Here is a 21768-nt window from a genome sequence, read left to right as displayed (position 1 = left end):
AAGGACAAATTATGATTAGATACACCAGGGCCAGCTAATCGAGGTATGTAAGATAAACGGCCGATCAGAAAAAAACAACAATCGAAATTAAAGTTCCAACTGCACACATGGATTGCGTTAAAATGAGTAAATTTGAGCGATACTTAATCACTGCCAGCATCCCAGAAAACCTTACCATGCCATAAACACGATTATTAGCAACTAAGCGAATACCTGCTGAAGATATAGCCTCGATTGTTACACAGTGAATCGAAGGTCAAAAATGCATCGCCCATGTAAGATATACACGACAAAAAGAATGGCGCCTTTCTAAAATTCTATGCCCTTAAATTTTGTTTCCGTTTCATCTCACTTTTTTTATGATATTATGGAAATTGGTGGGGCGAAGTAGCCGATCGAACGAGGGCGCAATACGGTGGCTCCTTTCTGCACGCACGGCCCTTCACGAAGCGGTTCCAGGTTCCTCGGAGTCAAGAGTGGTGAAGCGAAAGCAACAGTGGGAATTTCTCCTTCTCCCCTCCTTCCACAAGAGCGGCCGCAGCGGGTTCACTTCACGTTCGCACGAACCGCGAAGCGGTTTTAAATAAAAAGGAGGGTCGAAGGTAGCTCACTTGTCAAAGAGTAAAGCGAAAGCGAGTGGTACCCACTCGGGTTCATGACCCAGTGAACGACGAGCGGATGCCGCCTACCCCCGAGCGAGCAGAAAAGGCGAGGAAGGCAGGCGCTCGGTCGGCGGCGACGCGGACGAACATAAAAGAAGACCGTGATCCCCGACTGGTTTTCTCTCCCGCACCAGCTTCGCTGGATACACGGGCCGCGTCGCAGAGACGCCGGTTCCTGACAGCTGGCAGCTTCTTTGCTCGGAGCTTTTTCAACTGAATATAACGCTTTGCCGAGGAGAGGGCTGAGACTGCATGCCGCCGCCGCCGTGGCCAGCACCACTCCCTTGGTGGTCGTCTTTCGGGCCGAAGCCGCTCAAGTCTTGCTTGAGCTGCGAGGGAACCGCTTCGCAGGAAAACTCCAGATGGTGGGACGCTTGATTGCGTTTAAAAAACAATAAGCCCGAGGAACGTTGGGAAAATCCGCGGGTTCTCGGTACTCCAGGAGTTGGTGAGGGCGCACGCGCGAGTGGCTTGACCCCTAGCAAGGTCCAGTGTATGAATATTGGATGTTGCGCGCTGAGACTGGGGGTGAAGGCGAACTTAGTGGACCGTGCACTCTGCGCATACCGACGTGTTAGCCCTTTGTGGGCTTCGGTGTTGCGCCTTAAGTGTAAGGGGCACTGCTGGGGCTTTCCACACGCCATGAAAGAGGTTCAAGGCCAGTGTCAGGGGTTAACGCACAGCTGCGTGGTGGTCACGGTCGGGTTGAGCCTCTCGGCAGGCTCCCTCTGCTCTTATAGCAGCGGCCAAACGCAAACAAGGCAAAACGGCGCCACTCCACTGCCTGTCCTGCGCACTGCCGCCGGGTCGGGCAGCGGCCACAAACAAGATGGGATGGGCCATGGCGTTCCCATCTGGGCGCACCTGAATCCACGGGCAAGCCATCCATCACCGATGGCAATATGGCGTCAGCTAAGGCGCGGTATATAGGCTTACGTCGTCGGAAGGGGTGGGAGCAGGTGCGTGATGCTGGCTCCGCTTCGCTGCCACGGCTTGATGAAGAGATTTACAGACCGAAATGCGCGAAGCCGAGCGCGCGCCACGTGGCTCGTATACGACGCACTTTATTATCTCCGTCAGGGCGACTTCTGGTACGCCTGGAGCGCGCTCTCGTAAAGACGGGCCGCGTTGCATTTTCATGGGGAACGACGCGTCGCCTCCGCAACAACACTCCAAGGTGTTTTCACGGTGAGTCATGTGTGGGCATGCCGCGTAGGTAGGCCGTGGCGAAGTTTAACGTCTCAGCCAAATTTGAGGCGGCGGTTGAGGCTGGCCGCAGCGAGGCACAGAGTCACCGCACCAGCAAGCAGATGGGGAATGGAGGAAGGTTCTTCTCCGTGCTTTGAATATAGCACGCTCGCACGCCGCAGCTCATGGTGGGGGTATCGTCACTTACGTCTTACGAGTGCGTTGCACTCGGGGCTCATGCCGTACGTGGTGTGAAACAGGATACGTTTGCCGGTGGCGCCGAGTTGCCCTTTCATTTGCTTGCTTTTTATGCGGAGTATTACTTGGTTCGTGCGAAAACCCTGCCATTATGGTAAGTTGTGGTACTCAAACAAAACAATTTCAGTTTGCCATGACGCGTCATATACTTTTGTTTGGCGCTGGCTGGAGGGCGACTCGCTAGATGGCGCAATCTGGCCTAAGGTGCGCGGTGTTCTAGCGTTTACATTACCAAGCGAGCCAGCAAAGCGTAGTCGGGGGCGCCAGTTAAATGCTGACGAAGTACGGTACCATCCCAGCGTTGCGAAATATTACTCGCACACCAAGTACCTGGCAACGCGAAAGGAATCGAGCACGACGAGCGTGAGTCATCATGAACCATTAAGGTCCCCTACGACGACACCAGCGTCGCACTCGGTGGTGCAGTAGGCAAGGCGGCAGGGCAACGGGGAGCTACGAGAGCGAAAAGCAGCATGCACTGACCACGTGAACATCTGAAGCACGAAAGCTTCAAGGCAATGCCACGGACACGTACACGACCAACCACTGGCCGATCACGGGGATGACGATGACGATGACGATTGTTAGTGGTATCTCCATTGTAATGGGGGGATGACGTGTCATCCCACCAAAGAACCTAATATATCCACGCTGTACTACTGGTTTAATTCTAGCACTACCCCTAGGGCAGGCTCCAAATAAATGTTGTCCGTTACAAATGGGAGCTGTCCCAGGCCTTATTCCCCTCTCTGATTTTCGTCCACCAGCCTATTCTGATCTTCTTTTAGTCACATCTACAGCCTTGAAGTTTACTATGTGCTACCCTTAAATCCTAAAGCTTCGGGAATTTTGTTTGGATGAACACACTCCCATTCCAACACTATGTACCGCATAGTTTCTGTTTCCTTTCCGCAGACGACGCATACCCCATCATTTTGTGTATACCTGCCCCCAAAGCCCTTAGTTGGACAACCCCGACAGGCATGACGTCGTAGGTGTAGCACGAAGGAACGGGAGATGAATGTACACGTATAGAAAAAGCAGCTCTGCACGTCACAACTTTGCTAGCCCTCCATTTCTATAGGGCAGGATGGCTCCTCAACAAAATAAGAACTGAATAACTGTCCTGTTGAAGTATCAAAGGTTATTTATATTATCATCATCATCATCATTTATTATACCCTTAAGGGCCCCTTGCGGGGTATTACATAAGGGGGGAGCAAGTACAAAAATTCAACAGCAGGTGATGGTTGATGGTACAGGCGTAGAAGTGAGGCAGATTCATAATGAAATGTCAGCAACACCGCAAATATATATACATATATACATAGAGGAACTGTAGCAATAAAAATAAAGATTAATATGAACCATTGGTTGGCCACAAGAACCAACCAATATAATGAATAGATGAAATCATTTATGAGGTGGTAAGTGAATTATGCATCACTCAATATCTCGTGCTTCACGAATGAGTTCATAAGCGACCCTCTTTTCTTGTCGACACCACGTAAACGTGCTCCGGTATGGGCTAGGCGCATCAAACGCTCATTTATGAGTTTTGAATCTTTGATTTTATTTTGCTGCGGAATTCTTTTAAGTGACCGCCAAATTACTTTATTACCGCAACTCAAAGAAAGCCGGAAATCACCAGCGGTGTTTTTTGTGGCGTCACACCAGGCAGCGAAGGTTTTTCCGAAATGTGAAGAGAGCAGGAACAGAGGAATTGTATTTTAAATGAGCGTCAAAATGGCGTTCCGCGCGTACAACTGTGATACCCGAATCGGATGTTTTGTTGCCACATAATGTAACCACTTAAAGCGCTTCGTCACTGTCTGAAAAGCGGGTCAGGTGATAAAAAAGTGTTTCAAGGCCGCTTTAAATAGATGTTAATTCCTACATCCACGGTCGCTGTTCGTAGATTAAGTGGCGACTTTATGGGAGACGATCAACTTTATCGCTGCAACCGTTGGGCGCAACGCGATTCCGATAGAGTAGCAAGCTCCGTTTACGTAGTCTTTTCGCCCCATAAAATTCCGAAACGGGAATGGACATCCCTTATCGCACGTTGACTGTACGTAAGTGTCGTAATTGGAGCAACGAACTTTCCTTCTGCGTCTCGCGCCTTAGCCGTCGTTTCAAAAGTTGCTAAGCGAGTCGTGCGCACACCTGAACCGCTTGGCAGTGTCCGTTATGAAACACAGGCTGACACAGTATGCCACGGGCGTCTCTTTTTCTGACATTGTTTCTTTCGAGTGAAGCGAAGTTACTCGCTTATTCATGTTTGATACACAGTCCCGCACATGTCACTCCTTAAGGCCGATGCAGCGGCCCATAGTGCGCAACATACTGAAGCGAGGTTCAGGGCAGAATTAATAAGCGCCGCCTGCGGGGCGACGTTCATTAGCTTCCGTGGTCACGTAGACACCGAAAAGATAACAGCGCGCATTCGTGACCGTTAGTGCCCGCCTTTCCGAGCGGTCAAAAGATCGGTGTCTTGCCCACAGGCACGGACACGCTACGGATGTCTGAGTAGTGCCGTGTGTCGGCGAAACGGCGGCACCGCCTGGCACCGCGGGACATTCGCGCCACCACGAACATGCGCACTCGTGTACACACGCATCCACAATCACACATAACTAGCCGCATCTTTTGAAAATCTCGAAGTTGCGATAGTATTCCCGTATACACGGCGGAGTATCCTAATATGTTGGTGTGTGAGAGGTGCTGTGGAGGAGGACTAAATGCACGGATGGGGACGGGAAAGAGGCTTACTCCCCATTCCCTGTTCCACACCTGCTGTAAGGTTGCGAATCGTTAGGACGAGCGGTGGCATGGCAGCAGAATAAACACGTGAAGCAACGAAAGAAGAATTGTGGCGCTTTTCTTGTCTTCATTTGTTCTCCCCCTCCGCAACACATTGCAGACCCAGTGACTCATAGAAGCCGTCGCATTTGGAATTGTGAAAAAAAAAAAAAATCTTTTGTGCCGGTTCGCTCGGGAGTTGTCGTTCGAGAGAACACCCACTTGGGTCAGCGCCCAAGACGGGTGGACCACGAAACAACCCGAACGCGTTTTGCCTGTCTCAAAATCCCACTCTCAAATTAAACTGGCTATTTCCCCTCGTGTTCAAAATCCTTCCTCTCATATTCACATGTTAGCAATTGTCCCCTCTCGAGTCCCTTCGACCTCCTCCCTCTTCTCAGCGAAAACGAGGGTTGGGTCGGCTTTTGTTGCTGCTAAGACGAACAAAGGGGCAGTGGCTGCCGTGGGGCGCGCAGTGTACAAGGCGTGCGCGGGGACGTACAATGAGTGCTCCCGTGAGGAGGAGGGGGGGGGGGGGATCCCCTCAGGACTTAGCAATCAGCCCGTATTTAGGCCGCGTCGTCAACGTGTAGGTTCCATGCTATTATAGATTGATTGTAGGGTTTAACGCGCCGACACAACGCAGGCGGTGAGGCGCACCGTAGTGAAGGACTCCGGATTAATTTTGACCACCTGGGGATCTTTAACGTGCGCCAAAATCTCTCACGCACGGGCGTTTCTTGCTTTTCGCCTCCATCAGGAAAGCGGCCGCCGCGGCCTCCATGTTATTATAGAAAACCTAACTATTTCTTCTCTTTACCGGGCCTAACACTGACCCGGCCGGACCGAAGCTAAAGTGAACTAGAATAGTGAACTAGAAGCTAGAGTGAACTAGAATTCTAGTTCACTCTACCGAAGCATTTAAATTTCGCCGCAAAGGACACACTTTATTCCTCTGCTGCAGATCTGTTTCATTTACTTGCAGCAGGGAGGCACGGCTGCCCTTGCCCCCCAGGCAGACCGAGCTCGCACAATGCTAGGCAGGGCTCCCCTGCATATATATATTGTCACGTGTACAAGAAGTTTAAAGAGGACGACGACGAAGGGAACGCCTCCAGCCACCTCTATTTAGCGCGTGCCGACGAACTGTCGACGGCGACGAGGCGGAGGAGAGTGTCTCGGGCAGTTGTGCGCAAGAGCACGTGGAGCGAGCTGGTCGAGCTAGAACGCCAGTCTAGCGCGTGGTGTGCGGGAGCAAGGGACTACTGCTTTGCTGAGTTCCTAGGAGGCACAAGTTCGCCTTATTAAATCACCTTCACCCACCCGGACTATTCCGTCGTTATTCTTGTTACGTGGCAATATAAATATGCCCGCCGGGTTCGGATTTATTCACTTCCTTTATTCCTTTATTTCTTTCCAAATTCTTTATCTGTTTCAATGACCTGCCACACCTCCCCTTTGCTTTCCGAGGTTTTCTTGACTGCCAACCCTTATTTCTGTCTTATTTCAACGAGCCCTTCATTTCCTATTCTGATTTGCTATATATATATATATATATATATATATATATATATATATATATATATCAAGGTTGCAGTCGTCATTGCCAGTGCTATTCGGCTGTTTCCGAAATATATATATATATATATATATATATATATATATATATATATCGTTTTGGAACTTCACGTGTATTGCGAACCTTGTCGTCATAAGTTGTTCTGATGTTTTCTTTTAACTCGTGATTTTGTGATGAATGATCTGTAACTCTTTCCTTTGTTACCCCCCTTACTCAATGCCCTAAACAGGGGCCTGTAAGGTATTTTAAATAAATAAATAAATAAATAAATAAATATATATATATATATATATATATATATATATATATATATATATATATATATATATATATATATATATGTATATATGTATATGTATATATATGTATATGTATATAAATTGAATGCTGTATGCTTTGGCCGCATTTTAGATCGTCATTGCCGTACTAGTTTCTTATTCACGCCATAAAGTCCTTTCTTTTCGCCATCTATGCAACCGCCTTTCTCCGGTGGACATGTAGGGCTCAGAACATCGATCGGCGCGTCCAACGCACACAGCATTTCCCTTCGAAGCCCGTGTTCGAGCTCCAACACCGACGACAGAAACATACACCGCAATAAAGATACGTCTTCACAGATCGTAACAAACAGAATAAAGGATATCTTAGCTCGCGTAGAGGACGTCCAACAAACGTGAACAAAGTGCTAGCAAGCACAGCCGTTGTCAAGGGCTGCTTCCACGGCACACTGGCCTCTTTGTTGCCGGCTCGATTCCGTGCGCCTTTATGGCCACTGATTTGCATTTGAGCGGCGATCCACTCTTGCGTTTTCAGTGCCGGGCGAGCACAGCTGGCGGGGAAAGCGCGCGCTCCCCGGAGAAAAGCTCATTGGAAACAGAAGCTCGGAAATTTCTCGTCCCGTATGCCTTCGCTCGGATCCCTTCCTTGTTTGTGCGGCGGCGTTGCGTCCGAATTCCGCTACACCGCAGAGCGCATTCCGGCCTGTTCTCCCTTGCGCGTGCACACCAGGTCAACGCGGGGTGAACGCGAGGGGAGAAAACAGGTTTCCCAGGAATAATAGCGCGGTTATTTCGAGCGAGCGCCTTCGTATAGATGAATAGCTTTGCGCGCCTGCCGCATACAGCGTGTTGGGCTGGTAACGGATGATCGGATCCGTATTCCCGATAGCTGCACGGCGCTGTCTACGGGTCGGAATCCGCGCATATATAATAAACTTTTTCTTACTGCGTGGATGAGATTTCGATCACGGGAGAGAACGTGTGAGAGATCGGCGTGGAGCACGAGGAATAAAACTCTAACGCTGCTCATTTGGAATCACCCGCACGAGTTGCCAAACTGGACTTGGATTATAATTCCGTCGTTAAAGGCAACCTGTTCGCGTGTACGACGATCCCCCTCCCTTCGCATTCTGGGAGCCCTTTCTACGCTGCGTCACGCTGTTTAATCGATGCGGAAACGACCTCGCGACGGTGCAAAATAAAATAAAACAAAGTCAAATAGTGCACGTTCATACGCTCCCCTACACTTTTGGTAATGGCAATTGCATTTTTTGTATTATAATTTTTTGTAAGCCGGGATCGACCTACAAAAGAATGAGAAGCCATTTCACTCTGTGAAGCTGGATAAACGGCGAATCTGTACAAAATACACATTACACCCATGGTTAAGATTGTACACGTATTTATTTTTTTAATCACTTGGTAATGGTAGTAACCATAGCTTTGTGATTACTTAATAAGATTGGGAAGGTCCCGAGGATCCTGGCAGGTAACTCCCTCCCGTAAAAGCGCACGTATTGACAGCATGCGGGAATTTTTTATTTGTGCAACTTCACAATGAACTAACTAATTATGACAATTAAATGAAACTCAGAGTAATGGTAATCATTTTAACGGCTACTTCTCTTATAATTGTTTTTTTAGATAGCTTCCATAAAACGAGAAAAACATTCATTTTTTTTAGCATTTACGTTAAAGTTGGCTCTGGCGCAAGGCGTTTCTGCCACCCCCAATATTTGACGGCTGTAAAGTGTAAACTTGGGCTAATTGACACATACCAATTAACAGGGCAACAGCGCGAAGACGAAGACAAGAAAAGGAGGGTTGTTCACACGACGCTTTGGTGGACATAGTTGACGGACTTAAAAAATCTCCGAAATCCTAGCCATAAACAGCGTCGCCGTAAAAAAAAATTGTCTGTGCGTATCTCGCGGTGTATTGCCATAATCATGAACCGTTTCTATTTAACGGGTGCAAGAGGTCGGGATCGCCATCCTGCTTCAGTTACAATGGCCCACGCACGTCGTCACGCCAGCGGGGTGCGGTACTTCATTTCGCCTATGCGCCACTCTGTGTTCTGAGGAGCAACGAACCCACCAGTGACATCGGAGGATGACCAGACGGTAAAGTCGAAGGACAAGCCAGTGCACCATAAATCAATATATGTCCCCGGTTTATTTGATAACCCTCTCAACTCCATTCCGCCCCGAACGGCATGAGAGGTACACGTGTCCTTCAACCGCTTGCGGACATGCCTCCCAGGGTGTCCAGCAGTCATATTGACCAACACGCAAGGAAGCTCGCTCAAACAGTTTCTCGATGAACAGCCTACGGCGCCAGCTGGGTTCACTGGCCACGCCCGCTCTCACCGGAAAGATGAGGGCATCATTGGTTTAACTTATTCCAGCAGTGTAGCCTACATCTATACCCCGGCCCTGTACCAACACCGCGCTTCCAATGCTTGTTTCCACGGGTTCGCAGATGCGTGGATAAACACGGGCAGCGCGCTTTCCAGTCCCCCGGGAGCATGTCGCACACCCGTTCTGTTCGCTCCACCAGCGCCTGTATCAACAGAAAAAGCCTCATTTTCACGTCATCACGGCAAACCCGGAATGCGACCTTTCATGGGGCCAAATCACGTGACGTCATCAACGCTGGTGCGGAAGTAGCCAATCGCAGGGCGAGAAACACCGCGGAGTGGGACGGAGGCTTCGTGGGTCTGCGCGTCTACCTGGCGTCGGTGCGTCCACGGCGGACTGGAATCTTCGCCGACGGGGTGCATGCGCTCATAATTATTTCTCGTCGCCCGCGAATGCTGCTCGAAGGCTTCGCGCGGCGCCGGTTCAGTTTGCGGTGGTGGCTTTGAATCGCAAATGAGACACCCGCGTGGCTTCGTCGTCATCGCCGACGCAGCCGCCGTCGCGAGGGGGGAAATACCGTCGCCGGAATTGTGCCTGGCGTCGCAATGTTCCGCCCGAGTCCACTCTTTCGGTGTCTAGGTCGCAGCGGTATTTACGTGCAGTGATGTTTTGTCTACAGAGATGGACTTCCTCTCAAGCAATGCTTTGTCTACGGTGTAGCTTTGTCTACACGAACGGCCGACACTAGTGGAGCACCGGTGTACGGGAGAAACGGAGCGCTATCCGACACTGCGCGGTGAAAGTCGATGTAACGCGTTTGCAAACATCGTGCAACGAGAACCTCGTCAAAGCAGCGCTGAAATCTAGAATAGAAAGAGTAACGCAACGTCTTGGAGCGAATATGGTATTTGGGGCGTGAGGAATTAACCGCCTTTGCGGCCGCTGCTTTCATAAAACATCACAGAGCAGTGTTCCGGAATAAAAACAAAAAAGAGCTTACAAAATAGGCCCCTTTAACAGGTTTCGTTGCACATATGGTCTGTGGTGCTTTTACCAAAAAGCTCCACGGCGACGCCTTGCAGTATTGAGGCGACTGATTTTTCCTCTTTACAAACTAGCTATGAATTTAAGAAAAGAAAAGGACTCAGGTTCTCTTCATGGCCGTTTTTAAACATGTCATTGCCCTTACTGATTTGCGCGTTTGTGGCCTCTAACAGCCGGATGGTGCCGCGCATACAGAGTAGCACACGTTTCAAGATAAAGAGCCATTGAAATAAAGGCAACGTGTGTAACCACTTAATATGACCGTTGGTATTGCACTGTCACATTAAAAATATTTCTTGGAAACATCTACCGCACTGTTTAGAAGATCGCTTCTGACACAGGGAACATCTGCAAAAACCCACATTCATATGAAGCGACATCAGTAAAGGAAGCGCATACATTGAATTGCCTGTTTTAATTACATCCACTAACGCCTCCCGTATACAGACAGCGGTCCACTGCCGCTCTGTGTAACGTAAGAAAATTATGCCCCTGGACTGAGGCGAACCCACCCCACCGAGTGACGGCTCAACCACCACCGTTTGCTCTATTAAATATTTCTTCTCTCTCTCTCTCTCCCAAGAACATTATTCGTTAGACACAATACGCGGCTTCTTGAATGCGAGTCGGTCGCCATGCGGTGTCCTGTTTTTTTTTTAGTAACGGAGCTGTTGTAGCTGGCCGTAATGTGTGGACCGTAACGCGTTATAAACCAAGAAAAGGCCGAGCGCTCGTAAGCACGTGCCTCGTGGCGACAGCCGACAGTCCCCGGCACGCGCGAATCCTTTAGCAAAAAAAAAAAAAAAAAACGCCATAGCAGGCGCAACAACTGCTCCACGCGTGTACCTCGCCGATACTCCATGAACGCCGCGCATGCGTCGTGTTCGTACGTCCACTCTGGCCCAGCTGTCGTCAAGCGCTACTGCGCATGTAGTGCTTGGCATGAGGAAGATGGAGATATCGATGCGTATGACGATGACTATTACTAGCACAGTGCAAAGCGACGACGGTACATGTAAATAAACAATTTCAAACTTGTACTAATTCGTGGTGACGTGTCCGTCAGAACTCACGTTGAAAGCAATCCTGCAGCTTCGCTATGGTTCAAGCCTTGCACTACCGAGTCTAAGCTTCGCCAGCTGTTTTTTTTTTTTTCGCTTTTATCTGTGATTCGCAGCTAGGCCTGGCTTTTGTTATAAGTCGTTTGTTTTATTCACTAGCGTGCAAAAAGAAAATCGAGAATTCAGGGAAGACTTGAATGGCGAAGCTGTAGTAGGTGATCGTTGGGAGACACAAAGGTGAGTTTTAGTGTCGTTGTGGTGTCGTGGTTGACGTCGGCGGCATGGCATTTCAATGACCTTATGTTGAGCAAGGCTAGAGGGAGGTCGTCGTGTTGGTCGGCGTTTTCGTACGCCACTTTACAAGTGGGACTTATCGTCCCCAGCGGATGCTTTGCACGCCGAGCCTCTCGAAGCGCGGCCTCTTCCTCGGCGGTGTGAAATATCTGCATAGGCCGGACCATGCGGAGTCAATGATCACAGCACCGTCGACATTCAAGTCGCGGCTGTTCGACGGTACAGAGCGCATGCGCATGACGACACAAGGACGAACGAACGAAGGACGTGCGTTATGACGTGTCTTTCTCGTTTTGAGCAAGTTTTGCCACGATGAGGCGAACGCTGGAGGTTTTTCTTTTTTTTTTTTTTTTTTTTTGCGGCCAACGTTGGCCAATCTCCCTAAGTGGGTATGTGGAACGTGCTCTCGAGGCACGCGTGGCGAGTGCTCGGCATTTTCTTAGTATTTATAACTGCGTACACCAAAAACAAACAATTTTCTCCACAGCTTCGCTGTTATTATAATTTCAGAATCCCACAGTCCCTTTAACACCGGGCTTACAACAACACGCCTACAAGTGGTCACTGTAAGTACACGGCTGATCTCGAAATTTGCTCAGGCCGCGCCCAGAATCACGAATTCTCTGCACTGCTACGCTGAAAGCTCCATGATAGATGTCCCTTAATTTTATTTATTGCTTATTCGCTTTTATTGCGCCGTACAAAAGTAAAGCGCAGAGAATGTGCCGTGCACCTATGCGTTCAACTGCTTCACGGCAACGCACGTGAATGACCTAATCGGTCGAGTAGGCGAAGTATGCGGCTCCACTCACGATTCGACGGGAAAGATGTGGCCTTCCCTGTGCACTGTGTCAAAGCGCACGCATATAGCATATTTTAATGTAGTGGTAAGTCTCGCCTCGTGATATGTCAGATTTTCACTACCGCACTCGACGACTAGCCATTCATCTGCGATGGGGCGAAGCAGACACGCGGAAATCTTAATAAAGGAGGAAGAACATTAAGGTGCATCTTTCAAAAATCGTATCTTTTTAGGTCATTTTGATAAACTGAGTTGTCCAACGTGGTGTACTTGCTGGTAACTTTGAGCAATACTAAACTTATGTTGTTCAAAATCAATGTAGGTGCCAACTAACAATTTTAATAAATGGGTGATCCCAGAAGAATAGGTGCTGTCATCCTTGTCTCAGCAAACAATGGCTTCAATGCTTCCTGGAGTTGGGGAAACAGCCTTCGTTCATTCGATATTACGGGCCTCTCCAGCGCAAATTACGTGCGCGAATAACGCTTCATAGCAAATGGTTTGCGGGACGCATAACAGCTACGACGGAAGTCCTCAGCGTACTTTCGTCGCGAGAAAACGGCGCCTGCACCCACAAATATTTTGACCGAAGCCCTTGCCGCATTTAATTCGTACAGGTTGAACACCATCCACAAATGCCTTATTGTAAAAATTAAGGCCGTTCCACTCAATGTGAAAGCTGTCGGAAGTACAGAGCAGTGATTCGCCATAATGGGCTGTAGCGGCGTTATCCGCTCACTGCTGCCACCCGATGCATTTCAAATTTCCCGCCTTCGCATTGCTCGCGTGCCGCCTGCCTGAAAATGCGCCAGCGGGGAGTTCTGTTCTTTTTGTGCTTGCTTTAATCTCGTATGCTGGAGCTGTTTTGCGTTATTTGGAACTCTCAATTTTTTTCTTGCGCGGCCGCTTTTTTCGCTTACCATCGTAAAAACCAACCGAACGAGCGTTCCTAACTAAATGGACGCGGGGGCTGCCGGTTAGATACACAAATTTTGCCTGAAATGTACCTGCAGTTTTCTTTGCAGTAAACAACGGGGAGATGTAGGACAAGCGCCAGCGGTTCACGAGGTTTGACCGGTTATGACCTTTTAAACCTCGTGGTTTTCGAAGCCTCCGCGTGACCCCCTGACGACGGTACATCAGGCTCTACTTGGGTCCGTTATCTCGCTGCGCCTCCTGAATCCGGCAGTCGTATCGACCGTTAGCGAGATACGACGACAAGGCGAACCCATAAAGGGCTCTGCACTTAATAAGGGAAAGAGATATTCGGTGACGGTGAACGTACAAGCGCCCGTACACCAGCAAGTAAGCCCAGGCATACAAGTTAGCAATTCCATCCGACGTCGGTTAAATAGCATTTTCATGCATCTACCAGGCCACACATCGCAACTACGCGGTGAAGGACATGTCGTCTAACGTAAGACCGTGCTGTAACAAGTGCATACGCGTGGCTTGTATTCAGCTCGACAGGGAACAGGTAGTTCCGCCCATTCACCTGCCCCGTGCGGTGGCTTCGCTGCGCCGTATTAGCTCAGCTGCGGGCGTCGAGTGTGCGCGCACCCGCTACGCTCTGCGCTCGCTCGCCCCCTTGTTCCGTTCGTCGCCTCGCGTCTCTTCAATTTGGGCTGGCATGTCCGCCCTCGTGAAATTTTTCTCCTCCTTATGCCGTTCCGCGCGTCTCCTGCCCTCATCGGCGGCCGAGTCAGCGCGGTTATGGTGTCACTGCTTGCGTTTCAGGTCGGCCAACGTTGGAGGAACTGCGGTGCCCTCGTGACGGGTGTTAAGAGAGCGTACCGTAGTCCCGGGCGGAGACTGCAGAGCGGCCCGTTTCCGGCGCTGCCCGGTTTATTGTCATCCCTCGCTGTGCGGAGAGGTTTATGTGGTACTACACTACAGCAGAGCTTCATTTGAACGAGCCTTTAGAAAGGGCGCCTTAGGCTTTCCTTGTATTCTCGTCTTCCAGTCCGTACGTTGGTTCTCCGGGACGTCTACGCTTGGAACCTCGAAGAAAGTGTCAGACCTTTCGTCACACACGATGGTTCTACAGAGGCTTGCTATCAGTCACTACACCAAAAATTCAATTTTGAGCACCACAAATGCATTTTGGAAGTTGTAGAAACGCGTGTAATGCGAAATGTACAGCTTGAGCAAATGTGATGTTTATGTGCGAGACAAGTACTTCACATTAAACCATTTAAGCTAAAAGTTAAATAATTCGCGAGGCATGCAGCTACTTCCCAGTTATTCATCATCTTCCTCCCTCAAATTTATTTTTAGACCAAGATGCAACACACAGAGTGTAAAGAGAAAGTTCCTTTTGAGCTTTATCACCGATTATTCCCAGCGTGCACTGGCGTAATTTCTTCTTTATGAACACCCATATTGTAGCCATTTCCGGGGGTTTAAATAGAGGGTAAATGGGACGACGGTCGCAAACACATTAAAAACGTATGCACGCCACATAAGCTCCGGGTTTCATTCTCGTATGGTTGTATTTAAAGCCAAGAAACTGCGTCCTGAAAGGGTACGGTCGGTAAAACGCTTTTCAATAACACAACTTTCATACATTCAGCCCTATCCTGCCTCGCTCGAGTGGGATTTGAAGAAAAATACTGTGGCGTTCTGAATTCTAAGCCCACCCATTTTGTCTCCAACATGTTTGTAAAGAGTATGTTTGGGCAGTTTTCAGATCTAAATAGTTGAAGTTGAAATTCACTTAATGCACCCAGAGAGACGAGTGGAAAATATTCACGCTTGCAGGTGTTTTAGGAAGGAGTATGAGTGTTTCATTTGCTTACATCGCACAAATAAAACTACACAATGCAAAATAAGATTGGCCCAAGTTTCGAAGATAGCGTAAGGTGTGTCGGCTTTAACCCGAAACACCGCGGTTGGGCGGCTGTATGATGCAAGTTAGTCGCTCTTTGAATTGCATTGAGCGCCTGCCAAGCGCATAAAGGGTATATAAGCGGCCAGCGGTATTCGAAGTTCTTCAAAATGAAGCACTACGCAGGGGAAACGAACGTTTACAATCAACCATCATGTCTTGTGCACGAGTTTGACCACCCCGCGTTTTTGGCGTTTACTGTTCCCTTGCCACTTAAACATTGTTTGCCGGTGGCTGAGCTCGACATGAAAGAATACAAGGCAAACGCGGTTTCTTAGTGACTCTGCACGCGCAAATTAACCGCGGCCGTGGACACGACGAATCTTATCAGCGATCACTTTAAAATTCTGCTTAGTGCCAGACACCAGTCATGAACAAACCAAGGAGCTCACTCTAGCCAATTAACCCTTGATGTCAACCTGCGCGGAAACGTAGAGTTCACCCTCGTTTTAACAAAATCGGTTTATTCGAAGTCTCTCTGCATTCGAAGTGTTTCGTGGTTCCTATTGCATTGCGTTGTGAGGAACTCTTGCCCGATTTAACGAAGTATTGTTTATAACGAGGCCAGTTCCTTGTCTTTAGGGCTTCCTTATGTCGAAGGGTTACTGTATTATGGTGAACTCAAAAAGTAAAAACGCTCATTCTATAGAGGCTGCGAGGCCCTTTCAGAAGCCCCTTCAGAAGCCCTTTCAGAAGCTCCGGTTTCACAACGACTTGTTCCATAACCTTCGTGTTTGTTCAGGGTGTGATACGACAAGTTCTCATTCTTGGTCGACGTCACTGTTTGACTGTGCTACTCGTAAGAGGTAGTATAGAAGGTGAAACTAATCTGGGAACGCTTCTGAGGGTGGCAACAGCGGAGGAGAGGACTAGCGCAACATAATCACGTCTCGTCAGTCTCTGCTGTACACAGTGGGCGCGCGATTGGGATTCTTACGTTTCCCCGGTGTCTGTGCAGATGCGCGGGTTCATTTCTTTTCGTTTCACGTCCGAAAAAACCGGGGGCTCCGCCGCTGCGGCGTGGGCCTCCGGCGCGTGAGTGTCCGCACTATGCAAGGCATCGTCGCTTCTTGGGCGAGACTACACACTCGACTCGCGCGCCCGGCGTCTTTACGTCTTTACGTCCGCTCCGTGCTGTATAAACAGAGCGTTCTCGAAGCCCTCGGAGGTCGCGGTGTTCTCCCGAAAGGCACCCACTGCCTCGACGTCACGGCAGGCGAGCGGGTTACCACGCCATATCAACCCCCACCGCACGAAGCGTGCAGTTACGCATTTGCTACCAACGCTGGCGTAGTGGCTACACCAAGGCGGGGGAACGGAGGTGCGGGAAGAAGTGACGCAGCCAGGGGCCTTCGTAACTGGCATTATTAGGCTTGGAATTCATTCACCCACGTGTAGCCTGCCCCCAATTTCACCCCCATTTACATCCAAATGATTGCGTTTCTGCTTTAGTGATTCGTACATGCCCCGCCGTCGCTTCGGCTCGCAGTTGAAGTTGATTAATTGATTATGAGTTTTAACGCGCTGACACTACACAGGCGACGAGCAGCGCCGTAGTGGATGGCTTCGGGCCAATTTTGACCATTTGCGGATCTTTATTGCGCGCCGAAATCATGAACACACGGGCGTTCTCGCTTTTCGCCTTCATCTGAAACGCGGCCGCAGCGGGCGGGTATCGAAACCGAGTCCTTGGTCTAAGCAGCACAACGCTTTAGCCACTCAGCCACCGCGCCACGCGCAGTTGAAGTTGTCGGAGTATATTAGCAATCGACAACAAGGGTGAGTCGTGCGTTAAGGCGCAACAGAGCTAGACATGCGAATCGATGGAAAGCATTTTGTGAATTGAAAAACTGGCCACGCAGGAAAGCCAATTTTACGAAGGGCTCACCTTTGCGTGTTCTACAGCACAGGAGGCCCCTCACTAACATTCGTGGCATGCCTCGTCCTGAATTCTACCACAATACTTCTGATGACATCATCTAGATACTATTTTTCCGCTGCTCTTCCGCATCGCGCGCCATATCATGTGCCACTCCATCTCTAGCGGGAACTTCAGGCTCCATGACTTCAGCACTTTGTTACGCAACATGACAGAGGCCTCAGACTGCAGCATCGTAGCAAAGTGGGAGAATAACTGGCTTATTGAATTTTCGCTTTGGATTAGTTCTGTGATTGTCACTCACACACTGTGTGAAGGAGACTTTCCCCAAGGGTGTGTGTGTGTGAAGGATATACATTATATCGTACACGCGTGTGAGCGCGTGCGTTCGTTTGTGCGCCATCATATGTTTGAACCTTTCGGTCCTTACGGATCCTCTCAAAAAACGGGTTAACCACGCCGGAAGCTTTGTTATTTTTTTTTTTTTTCCCGGATCAAGTGCAGAAGACAGCCGAGAAGAGGGCGCTAACGGGACGGAGAGAGACGAGCCGCGGTGTCCCCTCGGGAGTGATAAGCAGTGCTCACCAGGTGCGGTGTTTGTTTCCGGAGAGCCCGAGGCGAATTCCAGGGCGGGCGTCCCACTTCCACGTGTATTCAGAGACTCCGCGCTCGCTTCCGGGGTGCAACGCCGGATTACCCGCGTAATTTGCGCACTCAGGGAGAGAGGACCCGTCGAGTGCTCTCTCTCTCCCTTTCTCTCTCCTTAGCGCAGCCGGTCAAAGGTCGCGACCCCCCCTTCGCCAGGTGGCGTGCGGAAAGGATGAGATGTTCCGGAGCAAATGTTTGCCCATCCGAAGCGTGAACACACCGATCGCGTGGCCAGGAAGATGTTTTACAATTGTCCGAATCCTCTTTTAAACAACGTTTTCCTTCGAGTCCCCACGCTTGTCGCGCTAAAATCATCAGCACAGGTACTTTTTTTATAGCCTTCTACATTCCACCTGTCCTCCTTGCTGAACTTTTCATCTTTTTGTTTCCGTGGCAAATTGCGACGCGAGAGACAAAAACAGGGAAAGGCACACTCTTAACGTCGACGGGTCCACTTCGTAGACAACGGGCTGCACGCATGGACGCTCGCACGCGCGCTGCGCGAGTTTTACCTTTGTCTTGTTTCCATTTGTGCGAAACCAGCGTAAGCAAGCCGGATGTTTTCTTTCTGGTTAAGGCAGCAGCCCCCCGCGTCCTGTTTCCCTTGCCTTTTTTTTTTTTTTTTTGACGCAACTGATGACAGGCCGGGAGTGAAACACGCACCCTTACGGCGTTTACTGGGCTTCGTATTTCTCACGGGTCGCAAGGGTAAGGCACGAACGGAATACACTGGATGAGAGAATTCGCTCAATGCGTGTTCTTGCAAACAGAGATATCCGGTTACTGTAGCCTGCGCGAATTTGGCACGGAATCTGACTTGGTATCAGCTCATGCCTTCTGATTTTTTTCTATTGCATATTCAGACGGCAATTTGCCAACAACCCTTACTTGGGGACATATACAAACGTGCCGAGCGGGTATAAGCTCGGTGAGCTTATACACTCCTGTATAAGCTCACCGTTTTTCTGTTGAGTACGCAAGAGGTTCATGGTGAAATGCTACCTTAGAAGACAGCGAATTTTTCGCCGAGTAGTAAAGGGGGTAAGAAGAGTGCGAATCAAAGTAAAATGAAAGCTTTTGACTTAATGTAAAGCTAAAACGTCGGCGTGCTTTCAAAACTCGTATGAGTAATATGATTCTAAGAACGATCCCCAGACCGACACAATCTCTGCGGGGTCGGGGCTATTTGGAATGCGGTCGTGGTTGAACATGCGTTCAACTCTTGAACATGCGTCATTCGTAAACTTTTCCCGTTGTGTTTTAGCGGTGAGCCGATGAAAAAAGGGGAGGAGGAGCATATAATTAGTCAATTGCGGAAATGGATCGTTAGTTCATTTTTATAAAGCAACCATGTGTGATATGAGTAGAATTTATTTACTTTCTCTAGCTTCGCTAACGTCCGGAATTGTAGGTCCAAGTGAATGAGTGCGCAATGAAAAATTAAATACAGTCAAACAAGGCAACGACCGCAGTTACCCTAATCGGTGATCACCAAATGTTGTGACATGCCCAGTAACACCAGCGGTTTCGCTATGTCCATAACGCGGCTCATGCGGGAAGCGACAGCATGTGTCCCTCCCTCCCTCCCTCCCTCCCTCCCTCCCTCCCTCCCTCCCTCCCTCCCTCCCTCCCTCCCCCCATCTTCTGGCTGAATGGAATTGACCACATGTGTGCTGTTTAAACAACCCGAACATAGTTGCAAATTTTCAATCACCATATACTTGTGTACTAAGGCGTTGCGCTGCTGAGCACGAGGTCCCGGGTTCGATTCCTGGCCGCGGCGGCCGCTTTTCTGATGGAGGCGAAAAACAAGAACGCCTGTGCGTACGAGATTTCGACGCACGTTTAAGATCTCCAGGTGGTCAAAATTAATCCGGAGCCCTCCACTACGGCGCGCCTCATCGCCTGCTTTGCGTCGGCGCGTTAAACCCTACGATCAACACTCAATATACTTGTGTAGAGATATCCAAAGCGGCGGGAGCTGGACAATGGTTCAGAAGGGACATATAGGTGGAAAACGTGCCAACTTGCAGTGTTTTTTATCCTCGTTTACGTAGCGAGTTGCAGTGGTGTAACTGCCTTAATCAGTGGTGAACGAACCTGCACTGCTGGAACTGTCGGGGTAATTGAGACTACCTGCGTTGACTGCAAGGTTGTGCATTTTGTGTGGTGAAATGGCAAAACGTTGAGCCCACAAGCTGTTAGGCTATCTCATGTGTGATTTTTTTTTTTTTTTTTTGCAAATCCGAGACCAGACTAACTTGACATAGCGTTTTTTTAATGCGCGCTCGTTTGGTATACATATTTCCGCCGGGGTCGCCCTCCCAATACGCGGATGTTTTTCTGCTCGAGATAAACGCATTCCGTCGGCTACCTTTTCCGGTTGTCACGTAGTTCATGTATACGTGAAGAAAGCCGGTGCTGCTTCGGTGAAAGGTAAACGATCGTTAATCGCTTCTGCGACCGACATCGGCTTGTTTCCAGCCCATCCGTGGTCACTAATGGTTTTTTAAAGCGACCTCGCTCCTTTTGAGGCAGGTCGCAAAGATCTTTCTCTCTGTTTTTTTTTTTTTGGTGCGCATGGACATCCGTACTGCTGAGAGCGCGAGGCGTAGGGCGGCGGCAAGTAAACAAAAAAGTCGCCCGATTGCTATCGAATGTCATCAGTGATCCCGCACAGCACTCACGTTCATGCATCCTATCGGCGCGGGCACAACACACTCTTACGGCCAACTCTCAAGCACGACTCGTCTTCGTCTATCGGAGCTTATTTACTGCTTTCTGTAAGGCCATTTGTATTGATGTAAAGATCAAGATTGTGTAGCTTCTTATGCTGTCGTTCTGCCTGTTCTGTATGGAAGAAAGATGTGTGAAAAAATTGACCGCGTATCTGCTCCTTTCGTTGCAAATGTCGCCAAAAGACGATTGTCTTTGTAGACATTTGCCAAGGAAATGCCCCCTTTTGCTTTCCCGCTCACCTCTCATGCTGTTCCTGTACCGTCGCGCTCATCCCAAGGCAAACACACTAAAGGTTTGCGCAAGGCGATTTGAATTTACCGCGTTACACTACTAAGGGCTGGGTTCCTCGATGCCAGCGCTGCAGTAGGGCGGAGACGCGCGTGAATGGAGGCGGCCGACTACAAGGTTTATAACACCGCGTGGCCGTGCTCCACGTGCGTTCCAAGCAGAACGTGGAACCTAGCTAGTGGAACCTTTCGTTGCTGTTGCCGCGTGGTTTTTCATATGCCGCCAGAAGGCGGCGGTTTTCTTCAGTAGATGTAGAATATCATTTTTTTATCGAAAAACCAAGCATCCATGAATTTTTTTAATAAAGGAACACTGCAAATATTCCTAGTGTACTAATTTCCTGTCTTATATTTGCGTAATGTCTTGTTCTTGGTCAACAAGGTTGACAAGTATGAACATATAAACCAGGCTTAGACGTTTACATTTGGCTGTGAGTACATAAGACTATTGCGCAGTAAGCATTTTAGTTTGGCCGAGTTACAGACATACATACAGACAGACAGACAGACCAACATTTCTGGGTTTAAGTAGCCCAAGAAAGACTATCGTCTGTAAAAACAAGTAGAGCACCCCTTTTTTTTTGCAACCCTTATGCCTTGCGTGTTCGCACTCTACGACTATTTTTAAGGTACGTTCAGGACTGCGCGGGGTTATAAATTATAAATTATTTTGTCAGAAATTATGCATTATGGTGTCACTGGGCTACTTATTGATCTTACCGCCGTACACGCTTTCTACATTTCATACGCAGCCGGAAGGAAAAAAAAATAAAATGTGCTGTATACTCGTTCGGTATACGTATACGCATAGCTTGCGTGGAAGGAATGTACTGTGCGGCCCGTCGAAGTAATCTCGCTATAATTAGGATTAGTAAAACTCCGAGCGTAACCTTTCAGCGTGTTTAAAATTTTTGGTCATTGAAAGATGCGTCCGATCTGAAAACCTTCCGGTGACTTAGAATGGCCGTCAGGCTAAGGCAGATCACAGGTACAACTTTCA

General features: G+C 49.1%; 1 protein-coding gene and 1 long non-coding RNA gene across 2 annotated transcripts in view; one reads left to right on the top strand and one right to left on the bottom strand.

The window, feature by feature from the left end:
• Window positions 1–21768, top strand: part of LOC144174182 (uncharacterized) — a 251175-nt gene that overhangs the window by 15710 nt on the left and 213697 nt on the right. Inside the window, exon 2 of the long non-coding RNA XR_013323439.1 lies at window positions 14066–14201. This is a non-coding gene — a long non-coding RNA (uncharacterized LOC144174182). The remainder of the gene's footprint in view (window positions 1–14065; window positions 14202–21768) is intronic.
• Cda4 (chitin deacetylase Cda4) overlaps window positions 1–21768 on the bottom strand; it is an 87162-nt gene that overhangs the window by 62444 nt on the left and 2950 nt on the right. The window lies entirely within an intron of this gene.

This window comes from Haemaphysalis longicornis, unplaced genomic scaffold (assembly GCF_048455015.1).
Source record: "Haemaphysalis longicornis isolate Haplotype H1 unplaced genomic scaffold, Haemaphysalis longicornis Haplotype H1 scaffold_3, whole genome shotgun sequence".
In the NCBI taxonomy this organism is placed as follows: domain Eukaryota; kingdom Metazoa; phylum Arthropoda; class Arachnida; order Ixodida; family Ixodidae; genus Haemaphysalis; species Haemaphysalis longicornis.
The sequence above is the reverse complement of the archived record's forward strand: the minus strand, read 5'-3'. Positions and strand labels throughout refer to the sequence as shown.